The following is a 22,817-nucleotide window of genomic DNA, read 5'->3' as shown; positions in this document are numbered from 1 at the left end:
CACCTCTTGGTCCTTGGTCATAGGCAGCTGAGCACACAGACAGCTGAAGTGTGAGCTCAAGGCTGTGGGAGATGGACCGAATGGCTTTAACCAGCTCATATCCATTCCACCTGCGTTCACTGATAAAGCTGGCTGCTATAGCTGTCTTTAGTTAGTTATTTTTTACACATACTTCGCCTTTCCTCCAAGGAGCTCAAGGCAGTGAACAGCGTAGTGGCCCCCTGATTAGCCAAGCCAAACAGCTGTGAGTCTGGCTTTTAGAACATTGACAGTTGGTTCTCACAGAGCATGCCCACAATTATAATTGACTTCAATGTTAAAATTTCTTAATTCAATTAAAAATCAACCATGCATTTTTTAAAAACTTTTAAACTGCAGAAGATGAAGATCAGAGTATGGGGCAAGGTCAGTAATAAGATTACAGGTACTCTGTGAACATGACTGATTTTTAATTAATTTCAACAAATTATGAGACCAGTGACAGAAAAAGGTCCAAGAGGTGTCTGGATTTTTTCCTCTTGTTTTACACTTTGAACTCTCAATTCTCTCTGACCGTTTTGTGTATCACCATGAAAAGAGAGTTGTTAAATAAGCGTTTCTGAGTACAGGACTATACGTTTTGAAAGGTTTGGTTTTGAATTGAGCTTATGAGAAGCAGCAGAATGGCATTGGGTATTTTCAATTTAACATTGAGGAATGTGAAAAGTCCATGCTGGCTATAGTATACAGCCACTCTCATGGCTGTATAATTTCAAATGGGAATCCATTAATGGAATCCCAGTTCTACATGCAGATCTTCATTTCTGCTGTTAGGCGTTTGTTTTTGGAAATTCGATGCATGTTGCTTCAAAATCAATCTTCGCTTTTGCCCCTCAGTTCTTTTCCAGTTAGATATTATCATGCACACACCATTTTCTTTCAACCCTTTCTTTTCGTCAAGCCTCTTATTATAACCTTCCTGCAAACAATTCTACAGTCAGTGGCCTGTATCACTATTTATAATCACAAACCCTCATTTCCAAAGGTTTATATCAGCCATAAACAATGGCAACTATGCTATATTTTTAATCTCTTTGGTAATGAAAGCAAATCCGTAAAACAACCAAAGGTGGCTCCCAAGGCAAAGGTCTCATCAGATTAGGTCTCATCTGCAACTGTACATTTTAAAAAATTCAGTTAATAATGGATATAATGCCTTCTAGTTTTTTTGTAGCCTTAAAACAGACCTAGATGGTTTGAAATTTAATCACTTGTGATTGCAAAACAAAGTAAACTTGGTTTAAGAGCAACAGTCTGAATATTATTATTAGCATTAGCATTAGCATTAGCATTCTTTACACCTGCCTCCTCTAAAAGAGGAAAAGGGGAACCTGTGGCCCTCCATATGGTGCTGGACTACAACTCCTTTCATCTCTGACCATTGGCCATGCTGGCTGGGGCTGAGCTGGAGTCCAACAACATCTGGAGGGCCCAAGTTCCCCATCCCTGGTTTAGACCATTTGCTGGCCCAGATTCAAGCTTCACCACTACCCTTGGAGCTAAATTACTGTCAGTGGTAGAGGAGTGGACCTCAGTCCCAGCTCTACCTGAAGCTAACATTTCACGTTACAAGTACCCAAATGGCTGTCAGTATAAGAAAATATTTTTTAAAAAATAATAAAGAAATTCTGACAGTGTGGAAGACGTGATCAATCTCATTCTCATTCTGGACAAACTCCTAATGCGTTAAAAGTAGACACCCTTGCAAAGAATAGCCAGGTTTATGGCATCTTTACAAGCAGGCCAGTTTTATTATCATCTTTATATTATAGATGGAAACAAGGCTGAGTTGAATTGTCTTGCCTTACTTAAGGCAACCCAGTGTGTTCATAGCTGAAATGAGATTTGAACCAGGAACTTTGAACCCATAGTTGATGTTCTTAACCACAATCCTATATCATTATCATTATCGTTATTAAACCACCTTTTACATATGTCTCAAGGTGATTTGCAAACATGCCACAAGGAGATCAAAATAATTTTTAAAATGGTACAAAAGCCAACTGAACCATACAAAATAAACACCTAAAGCATAGTCTTGGGGTTCTTTTCGATCCTTCCTTGTCTCTTGAGGCACAAGTGGCCATGGTGGCAAGGAATGCGTTCTACCACCTTCGGTTGGTAGCCCAGCTACGCCCCTATCTGGACAGGGATGACCTCGCCTCAGTTGTTCATGCTCTGGTAACTTCTAGGTTGGATTACTGTAATGCGCTCTACGTAGGGCTGCCCTTGAAGACAGTTCGGAAGCTTCAGCTAGTGCAAAACGCAGCAGCCAGACTGCTGACGAGGACCAGCCGGTCAGCGCATATAACACCTGTTCTGGCCCGTTTGCACTGGCTACCCATTTGCTTCCGAGCCAGATTCAAGGTGCTGGTTTTGACCTATAAAGCCTTACACGGTGTGGGACCGCAGTATCTTGTGGAACGCCTCTCCCGCTATGAACCGACCCGGTCACTTCGCTCAGCATCTAAGGCCCTCCTCCGGGTACCAACCCATCAGGAAGCCCGGAGGACAGTTACTCGATCTAGGGCCTTTTCTGTAGTGGCCCCCGAACTGTGGAATAGCCTCCCCGAAGAAGTACGCCTGGCGCCGACGCTTCTATCTTTTCGGCGCCAGGTTAAGACCTGGCTATGCTCCCAGGCATTTTAATGTGTTTAATGTTACAATTTTAAATCTCTTTGTTTACTGTTTATTTATTGTGATATTTTGTATTTTTGTATTTTTAATCTTTTGTACACCGCCCAGAGAGCTACTCGCTATGGGCGGTTTAAAAATGAAACAAATAAAATAAATAAATAAATAAAAATACCTTTTAATCCAACTGGGAACGTTTGTTGAAACAAAAATGTTTTCAATTATTTTCAGAAAGTACAGATAGTGGGTGCCTGCCGTATTTTGACAGGGAAGCTGTTCCACAGATCAGGAGCAGCCACAGTGAAAGTCCTACTCTGAGTTACTGTGGAGTGGGCTTCTGAGTTTTGAGGGACTTTAAAGAGAAAATCTCCTGCAGAATGCAGTGACCCACTAGCTACATAAGGGCTGAGATGGTATCTGAAGTAACCTGGATTACAGACCTCATGATGCTTGTTCTGTTACCCAAAGGTCTCCAAGCAACTTACAACATATTTAAAAACAAAAGTAAATATACCACACCATAAAACAAGATAATAAAAACCATATAGCCACAGAAAGTTTGGGTAGCACACTAATACAGATAACATTATTTTAGTCTATCAAATGCCGGGGGGGGGGGAAGTAAGTCTTTGCCTGGCATCAAAAATTTGTCAGTGAAGGTTCCAGGCAGACTTCTCTGGGGAGTGCATTGCACAGATGTGAAGCCACAACTGCAATATTATACTTATTTATCACTGCTTGGAGCAATGGTGGCTCTCTTCAGTCAAACAACACAGTCTTGCTCCGATGTGGGGGGCAGAATACAGATTAGGACTGTGCTTTATTCATTTTCAATGCAGCTTGGCTCTATATTGTATAGTAGGTATGTTCAGCTGGTGTCCCAAATACTGGATCCAGCCCTGGGAGAAATTTATCATACTTCACTTTATTTTAAGACTTTTATATACCGCTTAATCATTCACATTTCTAAATGGTGTACATAAAAATATGTCATACATAAAATGAAACAAATAAGTTGTCATAAAATCAAACCAAACAAATGTTATGTGACCATTTATTAGTTACTGTTTCCTTATTTATATAAGCACATTTATTTATTTTAAGTATTTTCAGGCTGTCTTTCCAGACAAAGTATATTTTGTATTGTTGTGACCTGCCTGGGGCCTTCTGGTGAAGAGTGTGCAATAACATTTGTTGTTGATGATGATGTTAATAATAATAATAAGAAGAAGAACAACAAATTCATTTCATTCTACCCCAAATCTGGTGTGCAACATCCTCAAACATACCTCTTCTATTCTGCCAAGTCTGAAATCAGTCTGTTGAACCAACCATAAACCATAGAACATACCCCTCCATCCAATTTCCCATTAAGGTGGTGGAATGCAATTCAGTATTAAAACAGGGCCTTGACTGTGATCCTACAAAAAACTACATTGTTTTATGACTGATCATGTAATAAGTGTGTTTATGAGCAAGAAAGCACACACACCTCGAACAAAATGTCCCATTTAAACACAGACAACTAGATGATAAGACTTGGTATTAGGCAGCCTCACAGTAATTTCTCAACACAGACAAACAGCAAGAGTCAAAAGTTCAGTTTTATTTGGTCTAGAAGTTCAGGCTCAAGATCTTCAAAATCAATGGAAATGTTACCAATGGTTATTTCCTGTTGGTTTGGTTCACAGTTGGCAGCCTTAGGAAAACTTCAAAAGTTATATTGAAGAGAGTTTTTTTTTCTGTGGTTTCTTGGACCAAAAGTAAATATTTTGGATGACAGATAATGATAGGACTATTTTATTACATTACAGGAAATGAAAATTATATTTGCTTTTTGCAATGGGAGTGGGTAAGAAATTCTCAGCAGAAAAAAGTAAATTATTCACAAGATGGTGAATTTAATGAAAATGAAACTCAAGGCCTGACCTTACATCATCAACCATAACGGAAGTTGAAAAACAGGCTAAAATAAATAATGGACAGGTTATGCCATAGTTCACTTTTGACTAGTTATAAGCATAGGACATCAGAGCATAAGGGCAAAGGAACATTCTCAAGAATATTGCAGAAGGGTGAAGTATTGTTTTCATAAAACAGATGCCCAAGGATAAAGGCCAGTGGTAAGTATGCTATCGTATTAGTCAATACAATTTATCAGATGGACCATAGCAACTACAAAGGTTAGTTACATGTTGCAAAAGGTCTTCCGTGTAAATATAAATTCCATGTGACAGAAGTGGATAACCTCTGCAGAGCAACGTGACAGGTGGCCAGGGCTTAGGGATGGGTGAATCTGTCAATTTAAGTTTCTCATGATTCCAGTCTCAAATTCAGATCTCCACATTTCCATATCACTTTTCCTTTTTTTAAAAATCCTCATGACAATTCATCACTGAATTCCTACTAATAGGCACAGCAATTTCCCCAAATATAAGACATTTTTGTAAGGCAATTTTCCCTGATATAATTTTAAATGTTACAGTATTTTCACTAATATATGCCTTTTTATGCACAGTTTACTACAGCATATGATTTTTATTTTCTGCAGACATTCTCCCCAATAGGGCAGGGTGACATTGGGAGCAAGTCCATCAGGTACAGTTCTACTGTATGATCACATGGAGCAGAGCTTGGAGGTAACTAGTTACAAGTAATGAATTACTTGTAATTTATTACTTTTTTGAGTAACGAGTGGATAACTTCATTATATTTTGCTGGTAATAGAATGAGTAGTAACTTCATTACTTTTGAGGAGTAATTGTAATGTTTCCAGCATTACTTTTGCGCATTACTTGGGGGGGGAGCAGGGAAAGTCTTCTGCTCCTCTGATTTTTGAATAAAGATCATGTGCTTCAAACTGGGCTTCTGTGCAGCGTTGTTCTTCCTTCATGCTCTATGGGTGCTTAGGAGGCAACATGGTGGCGAGCGAGATGGGGTGGAGAAAACAATTGTTTAAAAATTGACAGGAGTGGAAGGAGAAAAGAGCTGGAGGCAATATATATATATATATATATACAAAAATATGTGTGTTGGGGTATCATCATTGCTGGGAGTGGGGTGAGGGGATGTGAGATTCTGTTATGCCATTCTGTTAATCTTATGGATTAAAAATAATTCTACTACCCTCTGTGTGTGTGTGTGCTTATTTTTAATGTTGTTTTAGGCTACTTAGATGTGCAGCAGCCAAGGCCAGCACCTTGTAGGCATTTTTTTTTAATAAAAAAGTAACTAAAATATAATTATAGCAATTACTTTTGAGTAAAAGTAAAGTCATCAGTTACTTTCAGAGCAATTGTAACTGTAACGGTAATTACTACTTTTTGGGGGCCATGTAACTGTAACAATAATTTATTACTTTTTAAAAGTAATCTTCCAAGCTCTGACATGGAGGGGAGTAACCTAAATAGGAACTAGAACTGTGGAGGGGCACCTTATTCAGCCCAAGAGAGGCATTTCCTGCTGGGCAACCTCCTGGGAGGGCCATATGCCAGGGCCAGAAGCAAAAGTAGGTGGATAAATGAATGTAATTTTTTTAACCTTTGTGCAGTAATCTAGTTTCTACACATATACACACGCCTACACACACCTCTCTATCCTCCATCTCGAGAAGCAACAGACATTAACATCATTCAAGGACACATTCCAGCCGGGCAAAAAACACTGGAGGAGGGTGTCAGACAGGGCCAGTGAAGGTTCCAAAGTGAGAGTTCCAAAGGCCAGACAGAGAGACCAGGAGGGTCACATTTGACCCTCAGAGCCAAGGATCCCCAACCCTGGATCAGAAAAGAATTCAAGCCAAATCCTATACTTAGTTGGTAGTTTCTGCTTCAGTATGGTCATTGGCCACTTCCCTTGTTGCTCCCTGCAGAGACCAGGTGGGAAAGTGAATGACTAAGTCAACATTTAGCCCTCACTCTCAGCTGCAACAAAGCTTAAAGTGCACAACCCATATTTGCTCACATTCACTCCATTGCCTTTGTCTTCCATTCTTCCATAATCTCTCAGTCGATATCAGTGATCACACAGGTCATGTTTGTTAGCATATTTATCTAGCCCTCCTTCAGTTGTTTTGCACCCAATTACTATTGCACAGAGGAATGAAGTATGGCTGTGCCCATCAGCCCCTACCTGGGCCTATTTCTGAATAAGGAAACCTGCTGTACATGTGTAGTCCCCCACCTCCGGTGATTTAGAACCCTGATATCCAATATGGTTTGCAAACTACATTTCTTTTGGGTCAGAGAAGAAGCTAGCTGAGATGTCAGAAAAGTATCTGGGTGTCATGCCTAGCCCTGAGCTGGTACCTGACCTGAAGTCCCCAGAGGATGAACCAGACACCTCATGGGCAGGGGACCTTGAAGAGCAGACAGGGCCCCCTCAATCCAGTGCTGAAGATCTTCTTGAGGGGCCCTTCAGGTTGATACCTGATTAAAAAAACAGGAACTATGAGAGGAGGAGGTAGAGCGGCCTCCAGTCCTTGAGAGAGCTGGCTCCAAAATCTTTGGGTATAGGCCAAAAAACCAACAGCACAGGATGTGTCTTTGTCCCAGAGTCACCTGTTTATCTTTCAGTAAGCAATCCCTGATACCCTGCTGCCGGTAGCTGTGGTTAGGGTGTGGCTTAGCAGGCCAGAGTATACAAGGCTACCATCTTGAGCTTCCCAGTTGCTGGAAACGACACTGGATTCTGGTCTTCCTGCCTTGTTGTGAAGGATCTTGCCTGAATTCCTTGTGATACTGACCTTGGACTGTTGTCTGACTTTGTCTCTGGATCATGTTTGGACCTAGACTGATCCTCTGTGCTTGACCCTGGTTGTTTGGACAGTGCTGCCACTGCATCCCTACCATCGTTGGAGAGTACTTTAGTGGAGGCTTATACCTTCCGCAACTGGACCCTAGCTGCTGAAATCATCCTCTGGAGTGCGACCCTAATCAAGATGACTTAATTGTTGCCTGACATTCTACTATGGCTTTAGAACACTGCTGGTAGCTATACCTCCATGTTTGAAAAAGTGCTTTGTCCCATGTATGGGAGTCATTTCATTTCATTCCCTTCCTTTTGTGCTCCAAGGGAGCAAGTCCCTGGCATAGTGTGGTATTCAGCACTAGTCCTACTCAGAGTATACTCATTGATGTTAACAGACATGGCTAATGTAGTTTCATTAATTTCAAGGGGTCTGCTCTAAGTAGGACTTGGTTTTGATATTTTTACATTGTATACAGAGTTGGAAATTTTAAGCCTGTGGACCAAGTCTGCCCCTTTGGGCCTCCCTATCTCAAGACTCTCCCTAGTCAATACCCCTTCCTAGGCTACAATTCTCACTAGCTGTCGTGGGCCTCATAGAGAACCTCTAGCAGGATTAGGAGAAGGTGTGGGTTACAGATGTTGTGAAGGGAGTTGGGGAAAACATGGGAGAAATGTTTCCAGAAACCTCTAGCAGCTCCGTGACTAGTGAGTCAATTGATGACAGTAACCACCCTTCACCTAAAATGAAGAGCGAGGAATTCTCACTGGCACCCAGCCCAGACTTAGCCTTTGAATAGACAGAGTCTAATGAACAAATGGAACCCTTCCAGAGAGATGAGAGTGAAAGTAGTTTTTCAGAGCCAGAGACAGCCATTTCTCCAAGATCACAAAAAATAAAGAAAATGAGGCTTCAGCTAAAGGAATCAGTGTCTCTTCCCAGAAGGATCCCCCACCTTGCCACAATGGCTAGAAAATGCTAGAGTTAGCCAGTTCAAATAGTGTGCCTGCCCCCCCATCTTTTATAAGGAGTGTCTGGGGAGAACCTTTGTTGAGACAACTCTCCTCTGCTGTTTCCATTCCTAGTTCTGTATCCTGATTTATACCTCGAATTTCTGATGCTGTGTTCCTGTACTGACTTCTGTAAGAAAGCTTTATGCAAAAGTCAGTCTGTGAGTCCTGAGTCTGCTTCTCTGGTTGGGAGCCAGGATACTGGCCCTTATCTGTGTTCTCCTGAGTGATGTTGCCTGACTGGGCATCATGCTTGCTTTGGTGGAAACAGGTATATGTGGAAACCTGTTGCTTTTGGGAACCTGGAATGTAGAGCATACTGTAGAAAGGTAAGAGTCACGTCCACTAGTCTGTACACGTTTGCCTCTGATCCTGCCCACAATTGGCATGCAGCCCCCAGAAAGTTCTCAATGAGAAAATGTGGCACTCTGGCTGAAAAAGCTTCCACAGTCCTGTATCAGAAGTTCTAGCAGGAGCTCTGAAAGCAGATATGAATGCAAAGATTTCACATTATAATTTTCTGGGAAGGAGTTGATAGATACGATAGAGGCAAGAAGAGTTGTCATACAAGATCACGTCTTTACCCTAATGCTATCAATTTAGGATATTAAGTGCATCACCAACCTATAATGAAAAAGCCACATGATCACTGAGATTCAGCACAAATGGCTTCAATAATGCATGGCAAAATAGTATAGAAATATATTATTCATGTTATTTGCTTGCACGCATTTAGAAATGGAATGGTTCATATTGCCTTGGAAATTTCTTGGGAAATTTCTACTTCATTCATAACTCTTTGACCTGTAACATTAAAAAAAAAAATCCTAGTATAAAATCTTTAATATAACAGCACCCTTTTCCAAATCCTATCCCATCCCAATAGTAACTATGTTAAAAGAAGTTTGCAAACAAGAAAGGGCTTCCTTAGCCATTTTCAGCAAAATAAAATCCTCTTGCTATTCTTCTTAGGCCTCATCTGCACTGTACATTTAAAGCAGTATCTTACCCCTTTAAATAATAATGACTTCAACCAAAGAATCCTGGGAACTGTCATTTGTGAAGGATGCTGTGGGATGTTATTAGACCTCTATTCTCCTCGCAAAGCTACAGCTCCCATAGTAGTTGATTGATCAATCCCTCTTCCTAGGGAGTTTTGAGAACTGTGGTTCTGTGAGGGTAATAAGGGTCTCCTAATAACTTTCAGCACCCTTAAAAAGCTACTGTTTCTAGGATTCTTGGTTACTGTTTTAAATGTGTAGTGAAGATGAGGCCATAGTTAGATTTTGGAATACTTCTTTGATTCTCCTTATCCAAATAGCTTCTCTGATTTTCCTCATCCAAACGTCTCCACTAAATCCAGCATTCTGAATTATCTGCTCTTGGTTATGACACAGAACTGATGCAGTATGAATTTTTCACTGCTTCATTTTTTTTTCCCCATTTTCAAATATGTGTGCACACCATCTAGATTTCAGCTCCTTCATGTACACATTAGCACAAAGAATATCACAACAAAAGGCAATCTTTTTGAGACATATGTGAGTGTAAACAGATTAGGGCTGTAATAGTCAAAGGGTTAGATTAACTGATTAAAAACTTTTAATTGACTAAAAAGATGCTTCCAGTTAATTGGGCAGTAGAATGTGTGTGTGTGTATGTGTTAAATATATATATATATATATATATATTAATCCAAGTATTTATAAATAAAACTGCAGAAAACAAACAACTTAAAAGAGAGAGCCACTTTTTCTCAGATAGGATGCTTCTTTTAAGTCTAAGTGATTTCTGCTATGGCATGTATTTATTATTGATTAATGCAAAGTATGTATCTTATTTCTGCATTATTGCTTTCACTCTTATGCAGATTTAATCACTAGATTAGTTGGTTCATATGGTCAATTGATTAAAATCTCTGCCTAGATGTACTGTTCCCACAGAAATGCTGAAAGTAGTTGCTACTATTGAACTTCAGCACCAAAATGCAAGATCAAGTCCCCGATCAACAAATCCTGGGTGGGGGGAAGGTTTGTGCTAGTACTTGGACATTTGTTTAGCTCTTCCAAGTGGATCGGTTCACCTATTCCCTCATCCACCACTCTCCCCACAAAGGTGTTGTTGTTACATTTCAATAAGTAAGGAGACTGAATGAGTGTTAGGTCTCTGGATAACCGTTCATGCTCTCTAAATTAGGGGTGAGAATCTCAGGTGTGTGAGCCAAATGTGACCCTCCAGGCACCTCTACTTGACTCTTGAGACTTTCTCCAGGCAATGCCTCCACTCCATGTCACACCATTCCACACCCTCCTCAAGTGCTTTTGCCTGGCTGGAATGTGTCCTTGAGCTGTGATAATGCCTCTTGTTTGGATGGAAGGGGTGTGCAATGTATATGTGCGCATAGGAACCGCTGACTTTTTCATAGCTTAATGTAGCCTGCTGTGCAAAGGTAAGAGTCACGTCTGTTGCTCCACCCACATTTTGCCTCTAGCACTGCCCACTATTGGCAAGCAGCCTCCAGAATGTTACCCATGAGGAAATGTGGCTGAAAAAGATTCACCCCCTCCACGCTCTAAATGCTCACATAACTGTATCTGTACACTTTACACTTAAGCATCACACTCAGGGATTTGAGCATCGCACACAGTTCCTCTCAGATTCTAGAAGTGTTTGAGGGCTGATTTCCATATTAATTGTTGTGCTGGAGTGTACACATCTGAGTACAAATGACATGCATGCCCTGATAAATGTAAAAAACACACACATATAATTGGGCATATGTTCAACTCAGTTGTATCTTTATGTGGGGGAAAGCACCAGCAGATGCAAGACTTCAACTGATAAAGGCTAGGACAAAATACATATGTGTATAACTTGGTAATAGCATTTGTATGTTAGCAGCTGATTTCAGGCGGAAGCCGAAATGTTTTGCTAGTAAAATAAAAACCTCTCTTTTGTTAATCACAATTACATGTATATATTTTGAAGTGATGAATGGAATCCTTATAGGGATCCAGGGCAAGCTTTGGTGAAGTTCTGTTTGTTGCTTTCAAATCTCTCTCTCTCTCTCTCTGTCAAATTTAAAATCAGGTGGTAATCCCTATCTAGTATATGTTCTAGGACAGGGGTAGCAAATACGATGCCCTCCAGATGTGGCTGGGTTACAGCTTCTATCTTCCCTGACAATTGGTCATACTATCTGGAGCTCATGGTACTTGGAGCCCAACAACATGTGGAGGGCATCACAGTTGCTATTCCTGTACTTGGAATAACAGCAGAATTGCTAAAAGTGGAATGCAATCCTGCCATTCTCTTTGCAGAATTGCTTTTGTTCCAGTAGATCTCTGCTAATGGAAGATGAGGTTAGGTGAGTTTCTCAGTGTGTCACCTTATGCTCTGTTCTGGAGGGCCCCCAATCCTCTGGGACACGGTTTCCTCTGCAGCCCCTCCTGTTCCACCAACATGAAGGAACATGAGACTGCTGAATAGGTTACAAGCCCTTTAAATATTGCGAAGAGGTAATCCCAGTGGGATGGAAACCCTGAAAGGTCAAGCCCTGCCAGCCTTTTCCAGGCTTCTGATGACTTCAAGCCTTTGCTGCGACAACATCTTTCCCAACTGAGATGGCAAAGTCCACTGGGAGCTGTCCAAAGTCCTGCTCTGCCTGGCCAGTCAGAGGCCTGGTATTTGTTACCACGTCCCCTGCAGGATCCAAGCCCCAACAAACACTATGAGCAGCAACGAGGGGGCAGAATTGGCAAAGAAAAAAGAAAAAACCATCCTCTCCTCTTCTGTTAGCAGATGCATGGAACAAGAGCTGTTACAAAATAATAATACTTCACCATCTGATCTCTACTTTATTAGGACAATGTAGCTCACATGGAGGTACGGTAAGACAGCTCTCTTTAAATTGGGGTGGAGAACCTATGGACCACTAGATATTACTGGACTACAACCCCCATCATCCCTGATGGCCACACTTTCTGGGAGTTGGAGTCTACCAATATTTGTATGGTCACAGTTTTCCCACCCCTGCTTTAAATGAACCAAGAGAACAGCTTGATCCTTTCCTAGCTACTGTTTCAGAAGTAAAATTTCACAACATTTTAATGGCATCTTTATGTTGAGAAAACCTTAACCTGTTGAGTTTTCTGTCTGTCATCCATCTGTTAAAAGGGACAGGAGGTCTGTCACAGAATGGGGGGGAGTGTTACCCATACTGTTTTATTGTCTGGCCAAGTATTAACAGAGACTGTGTCTCTGATTAAAGGGATTATTTTAAACAAGCCTGATGGGCATTTTATAGGTGAATGCTTTTAACAAGTACAATAGGACATGATGTAGTAAAAAAAAAACACAGAGCAAGCATCATAGGGGAGAAACTCTCCAACAGCTTTGAGAATAATAGGTACGGTCAGATGCTAATAACCTGGAAGACAGGATAACAGAGCCACACAAAAACAAACACACACACACCACACATATATAAAATGATGTAATTTAAACGACTAGCTTTACAAAGATGCATTTGCTTGGGCAGACACCAACAATCAGCAAGGGGAAAAAGGTTCGGCAGCAGCTGTCACAGCAAAGAGATGTTGAGAGTGCAGCTTTCAACAATATGGATCTGATTGTCCGTGATTGCACACAATGAAAGGAGTAGCATATAGGTTATATTCCCAATGCACAGGAGGAATGGGCTTGGCAAAGAGGGAGCAAGATTGAGAAAGAAGTAATGCTGTGGATCAGAGCCAAGCTCCCTCTACTTCAGAGGTAGCTACCACGGCGCCCTCCAAATCCCATCAGCTCCAGCCAGCATGGCCAATGGACAGGGATGATGAGAACTGTAGTCCACAAAATCTGAAAGGTGCCATGTTGGCTACCCCAGCTCTATTCTAGTGTCCTATTCTACACAGTTGCCAACCAAATTCTTCTGGGAAAATTACATGCCACCATTGCTGTCCCACACTCCCTCAGTAAATGGCGTCCTGTGGCCTACTCTCTCTTGAACTGGACATAAAAGCAACAATAAACAGAACAAACCTTTATGACAACTACAGTCACCCCCATAATAATGGCTGAGTAGTCAAATTGTGCCTATGGAGAAATCTGTGTGAGTAAGGGAACCCAAAGGTTTGCAATAATAATAATAATGATGATGATTTAAAACCCTGAGGGGGAAACACTTGCCCACACTCACCCCACAAATACAGCCTCCCAGAAACAGCCTAATGAAAAAATAACATGAGCAGTAGCCACAGAAGCCACATCTGCACCTTATATTAAAGCAGTCTTACACCACTTTCACAGTCATGGCTTCTTTGGTACTTTGTTAGGATACCCTTGTTCCCTTCTCAGAGCTACAATTCCAAGAGGGGTTTAACAATCAATCCCTCTTCCAAGGGGACTCTGGGAACTATACCTCTGTAAGGGGAAGAGAGATCTCCTAACAACTCTCAGCACCCTTAACAAATGACAGATCCCAGGATTCTTTGGGGGAAGCCATGACTGTTGAAGTGATATGATAGTGCTTTAAATGTATAATGCATATTTGGCCCTTGTGATTATTGATCATGTTTAGATACCCCATCTGTACTATACATTTAAACACGATCAATAGTCACAGAGGCCACATCTGCACCCTACCTTTAAAGCACTCTTATGCCACTTCAACATTTTTTGTAGTTTTGCCAACCTTGGAGTTCCTTCAGACTTAACTGATTTTTCAATAGCCCATTTTTGGCTATACAGCCATTATCATGGCTCTGCAAGAGTCAGAGTCATAAGTGTTGATGTCTCTTCCTCCTGACTTCTATAGCAGAGGCTTTTTACCTCTTTGCCAGACAGATCCTGACAATACCGCTCATCCAGTCTAGCCTCAAAAGCGGTGCAGGTGGAAGCGCCTTTGCGGGAGGGTATGGAAGTGGGGCAAAAAGCCACTTTTGGCTCTGATCCTGTGCATTTGCCAGGGTTGGGGAGGGACCTGTGGAGGAGATATAATGTTTCCACCTACCTCCTTCCCTACTTCTCCTTTTCAAGATGTTGCCTCCAGCCTGCCAGCCCGATATGCAGTGTGAGATAAGTGGGTTGCCATAGTTGGGACCAAGTAGGATTTTTTTTTTGCCTTTCCTGTGATTGGCTGGCAGAAGGGGGATTTTTCTCCTACTGCATACCTTAGTATACCTTAGTGGTGGGAGCTGGATAATTAGGTTGATTGGTTTTATTTGATCACTTGGCAGGAGAGTGTGGAAAAGGGAAGTGATGGCACAAATGGTGACTCCTTGGAGACATTTTTCAGGTGAACAGTGATTCCAGAGACTTGCACACAGGGCTGTGCAACCCGTGAGACAGGGTGGATCACTTTTGAGGTTAACCCTTGTCATTCACTTAGAGATGTGTGATTCAAATGGGGCGGAATCAAGAAGCTGTCCCTCCTCACCTGAAGGGCTGTGGCAGAGAGAAAGAAATTGTACTAAAGCCATATTTCACCACTGCAGGGTAGGCTCACCCAATCATGGTAGGCTTAGGACCCTGATAGAGCATTTGAATGTTTCCCACACATGGTTTTTTTCTATGAAGTTCATAAGCTCTTAAAGTTGTAGTTAATGAAGTGGCCCTCATTATATCCCATTCCTTGTGTCTTGCCTCTTTATTTCTGGCCTCCTGATGCAATGGCTCCTAAAGACCTAGCTCCACTATTTCTGCCATTGGCTTCTATTCATTCTTTACCAAGATCACTCCCCTTCACATCCCTTTTTGTTTCAGCCCGGCCCATCATGATGCCTAGGGAAATCTGTCTATGGATGGTGTTGCTGCTGTCTTCAACCATGCTCCACCCTCTTTACAGCAACTGCAAGGGATCTACACCACACTGGTACAAATGGTGGCATTGCCAAATGTCATAATTATCTAGTTCAAGGCATGAATTTGTTCCTCTTGAAATAGTCATCTGAACCGAATATCAATTTTCCAATTGGTTCTCTAGCTTGGAAAGCCAACACAAACAGTGAGTTTTCAATTGCCTTTCATATTTTCATCCAACTTCTGTCCATTAATCACAGCACCGAGAGAGCTATCCAAAGGGTAATCTTTTAAGTCTGTAGGGAAATGTGTGACTCCAACACTACTGGTACAGGCACAGATTAGGGGAGTTCCAAAACCTTGTGAGCAAGACATCTATGTAATCCCTAGTTTCTCTGGCAAAATATGGGGAAGCTCCCCAACATCAATAGGCTAAGGTAGGGCCAAGTAACTTATGACCATCCAGATGTTCTTGGACTACCGATCCCATCAACCTAGTCAATATGGGCAATGGTCAAGGATGATGGGAGTTGTAATCCAATAACATCTGGAAGACCACAGTCCCTGACCTATGGTTTAGGAGAGGCATGAGCAAACTTGACCCTGCAGATGCCATTGGACAACAGCTCCCATTAACCCTGCCCATTGGCCAGACTGACTGGGACTAATGTGAGTTGCAAGCCAACAACAGCTAATGGTCCACAATTTCTCCAGCCCTGTCTTAGGCTGAGTCTCTTTAAAAATGCACTGTGAGTCCTCCCTCTAGACGACATAGATTAAAGTAAGAACTTTGGGTAGCTAACTTTGGGTAACTGAAACTACATACTAAGTCTAATGTCTTTTGATTTCAAAATATATTATTTATTTATTATTTGATTTATATCCCACCCTTCCTCCTAGCAGGAGCCCAGGGTGGCATATTAGACCACCTGGGAAAGGCTAGGAGGCAGAGCTGGGCCAGGCAAAGCTGAATCATACAGTGGTAAGGCAAAGGTTGAGCTGGAAGGATCCTGGAAGCTCAAAGTCTGAGTTATAGCCCATCTTCAATTGGAAATCAATACCATGGAGAGCTCCAGGTGAGCAACTTGCTCCAAGAAAGCCTAGAACTGGACTGAAGGCTTCTTTTCTGCCACAGCTAGATTATCCCTGCCAGGTTGTGCCCCTTGAGGAGTGGAAGACCAAGGGGTAGGACTCTGGCTTGGAGTCTAGCACAAGAGTCAAGAACAATTCACTCAAGGCTCACTGCTTGTGCTGACAGATCAACACAGAATGTGACATAGAGTCTCTAGTATTGGTGGGGAAATAGTTCCTGGGGATGTAGACCCTGTATGGACTCCACAGGTCCACATTCAGGGATCTGTAGCTCAGGGACCCCTGATATGATGCTGTGGCCTAGGACAGTTTCCTCTGGTGTTACTGGTCCAATAGATCTGGCCAGCCCTCCTCTTCTTCATAAGAGCCCAGGTGGCTGTTCAGAGTCCTGACACCATTGCAGAGTGGTCTTGGAATGATATTGATGCAATTCCTACTTCAGGGGCTTACTTCCTGTTTTCTGTTGCTTCCCAGCAGGTTTGGTAAATGCAGCTATGTGACTAGCCAGCCAGTGAAAAAGTTGTACAGGACATGGCTTCGAGCCTACAGTGTTAAGGCTTCAAAAAGCTGTCATTTCCTCAGCCTCGCAGGAGCCCCTTGGCATAAGACTTTGGCTGTTGTTGTCTCTTTTTTTCCAAAGGATATAAACATTTAGATGCTTTTCAATGGTTCCCTCTCTCCCCACCCTTCACTCTCGTTCACTCTTCCATCTCTGTTTGCCCCCTTGTCACAACAGGAAGAGAAAAAACTTGGCAGCTTTTTAAATGATTGTCTTTTGTTTTTCATGTATAAGACCCCACATGTCACATTTTCAAAAGATCTTATACATCTCGACGCTGCGTCATCTCCAGTAGTAACAGATCCCATTTCTTGTCTCTTTTTTTTCCTTCAGGTGCAAGCCTGCTTCTGTATAGATATAATATCCTTTCAAATCTTTAACCATACTGATGCCCTGCTGCTACATTCTCCAGCAATTCAACATCATTACTCTAGCTCCTTCCAGTGGTAAATCATAATGCAGGAAAACAGATATGTCTTTATTCCCTGTAATCATCCCACACTATAGAGCCACTGGACAAAGTTATGGTTGTAGAAGTCTAATTTATTCCTTTCCAAGCTTCAGAGCCCACACCCAAAGTAGAATTCCATGTAAGATTCCTTCACAGCTGAAATTTAGTAGATTTTCTCAAATCATAGTTAGAATAAGAGAAAAAACAAGCAAACAATATAACCTCTTTTTGTAAACTCACCTCTTTTAAAATTGGCTTTGGAACTTTCCATAAACTTTGGTAAAATCTCAGCTGGGTCACAATGAATATAATGTTATTCCTGTCCATCTTTATCCACAACCAGAGACTTGATCTGTTTGCAGTCACAGGCCCAGCAGTGCAGGTGCTTCCATCAATGAGAACCTTGAGTATGCTTAAAGAAATCTAATGAGGTTGTTTTATTCTCCTAAATTTTTTAAAGACAAAATTGGTAGGAAAGACAAAGTAATAAACTATGTTGTTCAAACAGGCATTAAAAACAAATTATAGTCTTAAATTGGGTAATATTTAGCTTTGATACATAATAGAGAAACCCAGCAGGAGTTAATTGAAAAGGAAGCCTGTAATATCACAGTAATAAAGAACAGCTTTATTCTTATATGTATATATATATATATATATATATATATATATATTAAAAAGTTATGGATAATGCTTACAAATAGGAAATACAAGTGTAAGTAAAATAAGCTGGAATCCTTTAGGGAGCTATGTAGACATCTGTAAAATGATACAAAGGGATTATTTTGGTCAGGGCCATCCATATATCAAAGTTGTAACATAACTGGAACAGGAGGAACTTAAGTATAGAAGGCAAATCAAATCTATGGGAGAAACAATTCATTACAGAATCCTGCACACACATTAACAATCCTCGGCAGATCTGTAATCGCAGCAATAAAGTGTCAGCAGAGAACAAACGTGATCATTTATTTGATTATAAAGTACCTAAGAGTGCTTTGCTGGCCAGATTACTCAACAGGCTAAAGCTTCAAATGGCTCTTTTCAATCAGTGGGCATCGTTAGACAGTTGGATACTGTGGTGATGAGGGTCATAGAAGGGCCTTGTTGAAGAAAAGAAAGATTCAGACAAATTTCAATACCACTCCATGCAAGGGGCTTCTGTTTTTAAAACTTTAGCATTTCTGCAGTAGGAAAAAACCACAGGCCTCATTTACTTTACAGAACTGCTTTACTGGAAGACATTATACTGGACCTAAGATTGCTATGTCTATTTGACAATGACTTAGAGCACCAAATCCTTGTAGATGAAATCATCTCTCTTTTAAATGCTTTCCGGACAGAGTTACCAAACACTGGAAATCCCCTACTGTCTCATCTTGGTATCTCAACGTACAAGATGAAGCAACCAGGGGTATTTCAAGGTAAGGGATGACACAACCATGGAGCTGTTAACTTCAGTTAACAGTTAAATCCAGTTCTCAACAGAGTTAATGAAACTTGATCATTCTGTGCTAAACTGCATGAAGACATTGAACATACCGAACAAGACTCTAATGCCTTAAAACAGCCTTCCCCAGTCTGGTAACTCCAGAAGTTTTGGACTATAACTCCTAAGGGCCATAGCTCAGTGGAGGAACATCTGCTTCACATGGGCTCCTGCTGGGAGGAAGGGCAGGATATAAATCAAATGATAGATAGATAGATAGATAGATAGATAGATAGATAGATAGATAGATAGATAGATAGATAGATAGATAGATAGATAGATAGATAGATAGATAGATAGATAGATAGATAGATAGATAGATAGATAGATAGATAGATAGATTAGATAGAAGGTCCCAGTTTCAAACCCTGACATCTCCAGGTAGTACTGGAAGAGACTCTCAGTCTGAAACCTTGCAGAGCCCTTGCCAGTCAGTGTAGACAATACTGAGCTAGATGGACCAATGGTCTGATTCAGTATAAGGCAGCTTCCTATGTTCCCTAAGGCCAATGGTAGGGGGTAATGGGATTGGTAGCTCGAAACATCTGGAAGGCACTAGATTGGGTAGCTGGGCTGCTCTATAAAACCCAGCAAAAACTCACTTTGTTTTCGATTTAAATGCTAGTTATAGACATTTTGAATCTTCTCTAATTCATCACAAATCAGTATCATGTCTTGTGAGTGTTTTGCTGTTGCTTTCTTGCACTTTTTCTTTTGAATTAGATAATTCTATAGGATTGCTCAAAACTAATACTTACAAACTCTGTAATAAAATTACTTTTTTAATAAAATACTTTTTTGGATGAAAACAAAACACCCATACCCATCATTGGAAACAGAATGTCAGACTGACCAGATGCTTCTGGATTTCTACTGAAGAATGTTTTTAGATGTTGCCTTACATAGCTCTTACTAGGGCCTGTTAAGAGAGTCAGCAACAAGAGCTGCTACTGAATTTTGCCTGAAGAATTTGGAGGGTCCTGCTTAGGCAAAATATCTGCTGGAGGTTCCAGGGAAGTCAAAAGGTACTGCAATAATATTTGCTAGATTTTGCAAAAAGCAAATCATAGAGCAGAATTTGCCAACATGGTGCCCTTCAGATATTTTGGACTACAATCCCCATTACCAGGGCCGGCTCCAGGCATGAGGGGCCCTTGGGCATCAGCTTGCCCTGAGCCCTGGTGTGCGTGCGTGCATGCATGCACATGCGTGCTCACATGCACGCACAGCTGTCTTCAGCAGCCCCCCCGCGATCTGTGCCCCCCCACTTACCTGTCTGCTGTCTTTTACCATTGCCCTTAATGAAGATGGCAGCTGCAGTTTCTCTAAGGGGATGACGCCTCCGCCACCAAATAAGATGGCGGCAGGGGCTTCAGTACCTTAGGGAAACCGCGGCCACCATCTTCATTAAGGGCAATGGTAAAAGACAGCAGACAGGTAAGTGGGGGTGTGGATCGTGGGGTGTGTGCAGAGGGGCTGCTGAGGGCCCCCCTGTAGCTCCAGTCTCTAGGAGCCCTCGGGCCAGTGCCCAACCTGGCCGCCCTTTAGAACCAGTCCTGCCCATTACCCCTTCCATTGGACACTCTGGTTGGGGTTGATGGGAGTTGTAGTCCACAAGATCTGGGTGGCACCGCATTGGTTACCCCTGTGATAGGGTCAAATGACACCACAGAGAAGTCTAGTAGGGACCCTAAGCTATCAGAAATCAAGAATAGGGAAACCAAACAGCATTAATTAAATTCCAATACATTCTCATAGTCTGAAGGGACAACAGGCAGAGCACTCGTTACAAGCATCACACAGAGACTTCTGGAAACATTATCTGCATGTTGATGATTTACCCACAGCCATTGCATGTGGTACCAGTCATCACATCATACTGGCACAGGATACAGAAGGTTTCCATGCCAGCAACCTCCCAAATATGGAAGTGCTGGCTTGGAAATTCTCTGCCCCAGGTGCCAAAATGATGTGATGGAAAGCACTGCAATGAGGACTTGGGGGGTTGCATGATGATGATATATAAATCATTGTGTGATGGCCTTTTCCAACAGTCCCCATGATGTTTGTAATGTTTTCATTGGCTCAGTGTCCTTCTCATGGGTGGTGCTCTATCACTCATCCGACGAACACATTTTAAAAAGGCATTTAAAAGAGGAACAGAATTCTGTATCTTGTCCCCTTTACATCAGCCTCAAGTAAATCATTTATTTTATCTCTTCATTCCCTAATTTATTTTCACATAATAGAACATTTTAAAAAATGAGAGTGGGCAGATTTGGACTCAAAGGGCAGGTGGATTGGAGAGCATTAGTAGTGCATTTTAAACAGCTTTGGTGGTTCCATTGTGTGTGGAAAAACTTGAACAACAAATCAGTATACAGAGGTCAACAGAGCAATCCTATTTGTGTCTTCTAATAAATCACTTTGGGTAACCTGCATCCAATGTTAAGTGTTATTCAGAGTAGACCTGTTGAAATTAATGGACATGATTAACTTAGGCACAATAATTCCAGTGGGTCTACTCTGAGAATCACTTAGGCCTCATCTGCAACATACATTTAAAGCATCATCAAACTACTTTAACTATACATAGAATCATGGAAGCTGTAGTTCAAGGGTACTAAAGTTGGTAAGAGAGCCCTGTTCCCCTCACTGAGCTACAATTCCCAGAGCTCTCTGGGAAGAGAGATTGATTGTTAAACTACTCTAACAATTGTCTTTTATTTGGGTTTTTTTTAAGTGACAAGAAATTACACAATTCTGACCATTATATTATTTGAGACCCTAAGATTAAAGAAATACATAAAACATTTTACATTACAAGTGTGGTATTAAACCAAACATTACAGTCTTATCTAATACTACACTAACATATCAAATAATTCCCTGTGATCGTCTGATGAGTGCACTCTACTGGTCCAAAAGTCCAATTCTGGGCAAACTTTTTACTATTCTTGTGTTCCTTCTTTTATATAGTTTATATGCTTAGCCATTTCTGCATATTCATACATTTTCCCCTCTCATTCTTGTTATTATTTGGATTTGTATCTTTTCCCAGTATTTTTATAATCATATAAGATTAACAGCACAATCCTATACTTGCCTACTCAGAAGTAAGTTCTATTGAGTTCAATGGGGCTTACTCCTAGGTAAGTTTTGGTATAGGGTTACAGCCTATGCAGGTCCTACATCTATTTGTATTTTTTATTATGTTCATGCTACATTTTTCATCTGATATATTCTTCATCTGATGTAGTTTTAATATACACCCAAGTTACACAACCACCAGATATAGATGCAGTTTCCAACACTTGATTCACCTTTCCAGCATTAATTATCTAAAACTGCAATCCAGTTCTTGTCTTTCAGAAGTAACTTCCATTGGGTTCAATGGGACTTACTCCCAGATAAGTGTGTATTGGATTGCAGCCAAAGGCTGGAATCCCAAGCAAAGTTACCCTGGAGTAGGGGTGGGCATATATGTCAGTTTTGGTTCTTTCAGTTTATCATTCTTCCAATCATAATTTCAGTTCTCCACATTTCTGCAGGAAATTGTAGTTTTTTTAAAGCCCTCATGAAAATGGTCAGCTTAGTGTGAATTTCTCTTAATATACAGCTTTTTGTATACAGCTGTGCCTAATGTACTCATTTTCACAAAGCCGTTTTACTTAATATAATGCATTTTGCACAATATTTTCACTAATATATGGATTTGTATGCACATTCTACCCTAGTATATGCATTTTTGTACACATTTCTTGACTGGACAACTGCACTGCAAAATTCAGATAAGTGTGAGTTTTGAAGTATGGATGTATTTTGGTTCTGTTTTGACAAGTACAAATTAAGCAAGTTCATCTTGAAATGTGAACTGAATCAAATTTATTTTCTTTTCCTACCCAGGAGGCATAAGCCCCATTGAATTTAATAGAACATACCTCTGAGTAGACACAGCTAGAATTGTGCTTTAGCTTTCTATTTAACTTGTGTAG

This window comes from Rhineura floridana, chromosome 13, assembly GCF_030035675.1.
Source record: "Rhineura floridana isolate rRhiFlo1 chromosome 13, rRhiFlo1.hap2, whole genome shotgun sequence".
Taxonomy (NCBI): domain Eukaryota; kingdom Metazoa; phylum Chordata; class Lepidosauria; order Squamata; family Rhineuridae; genus Rhineura; species Rhineura floridana.
The sequence above is the reverse complement of the archived record's forward strand: the minus strand, read 5'-3'. Positions refer to the sequence as shown.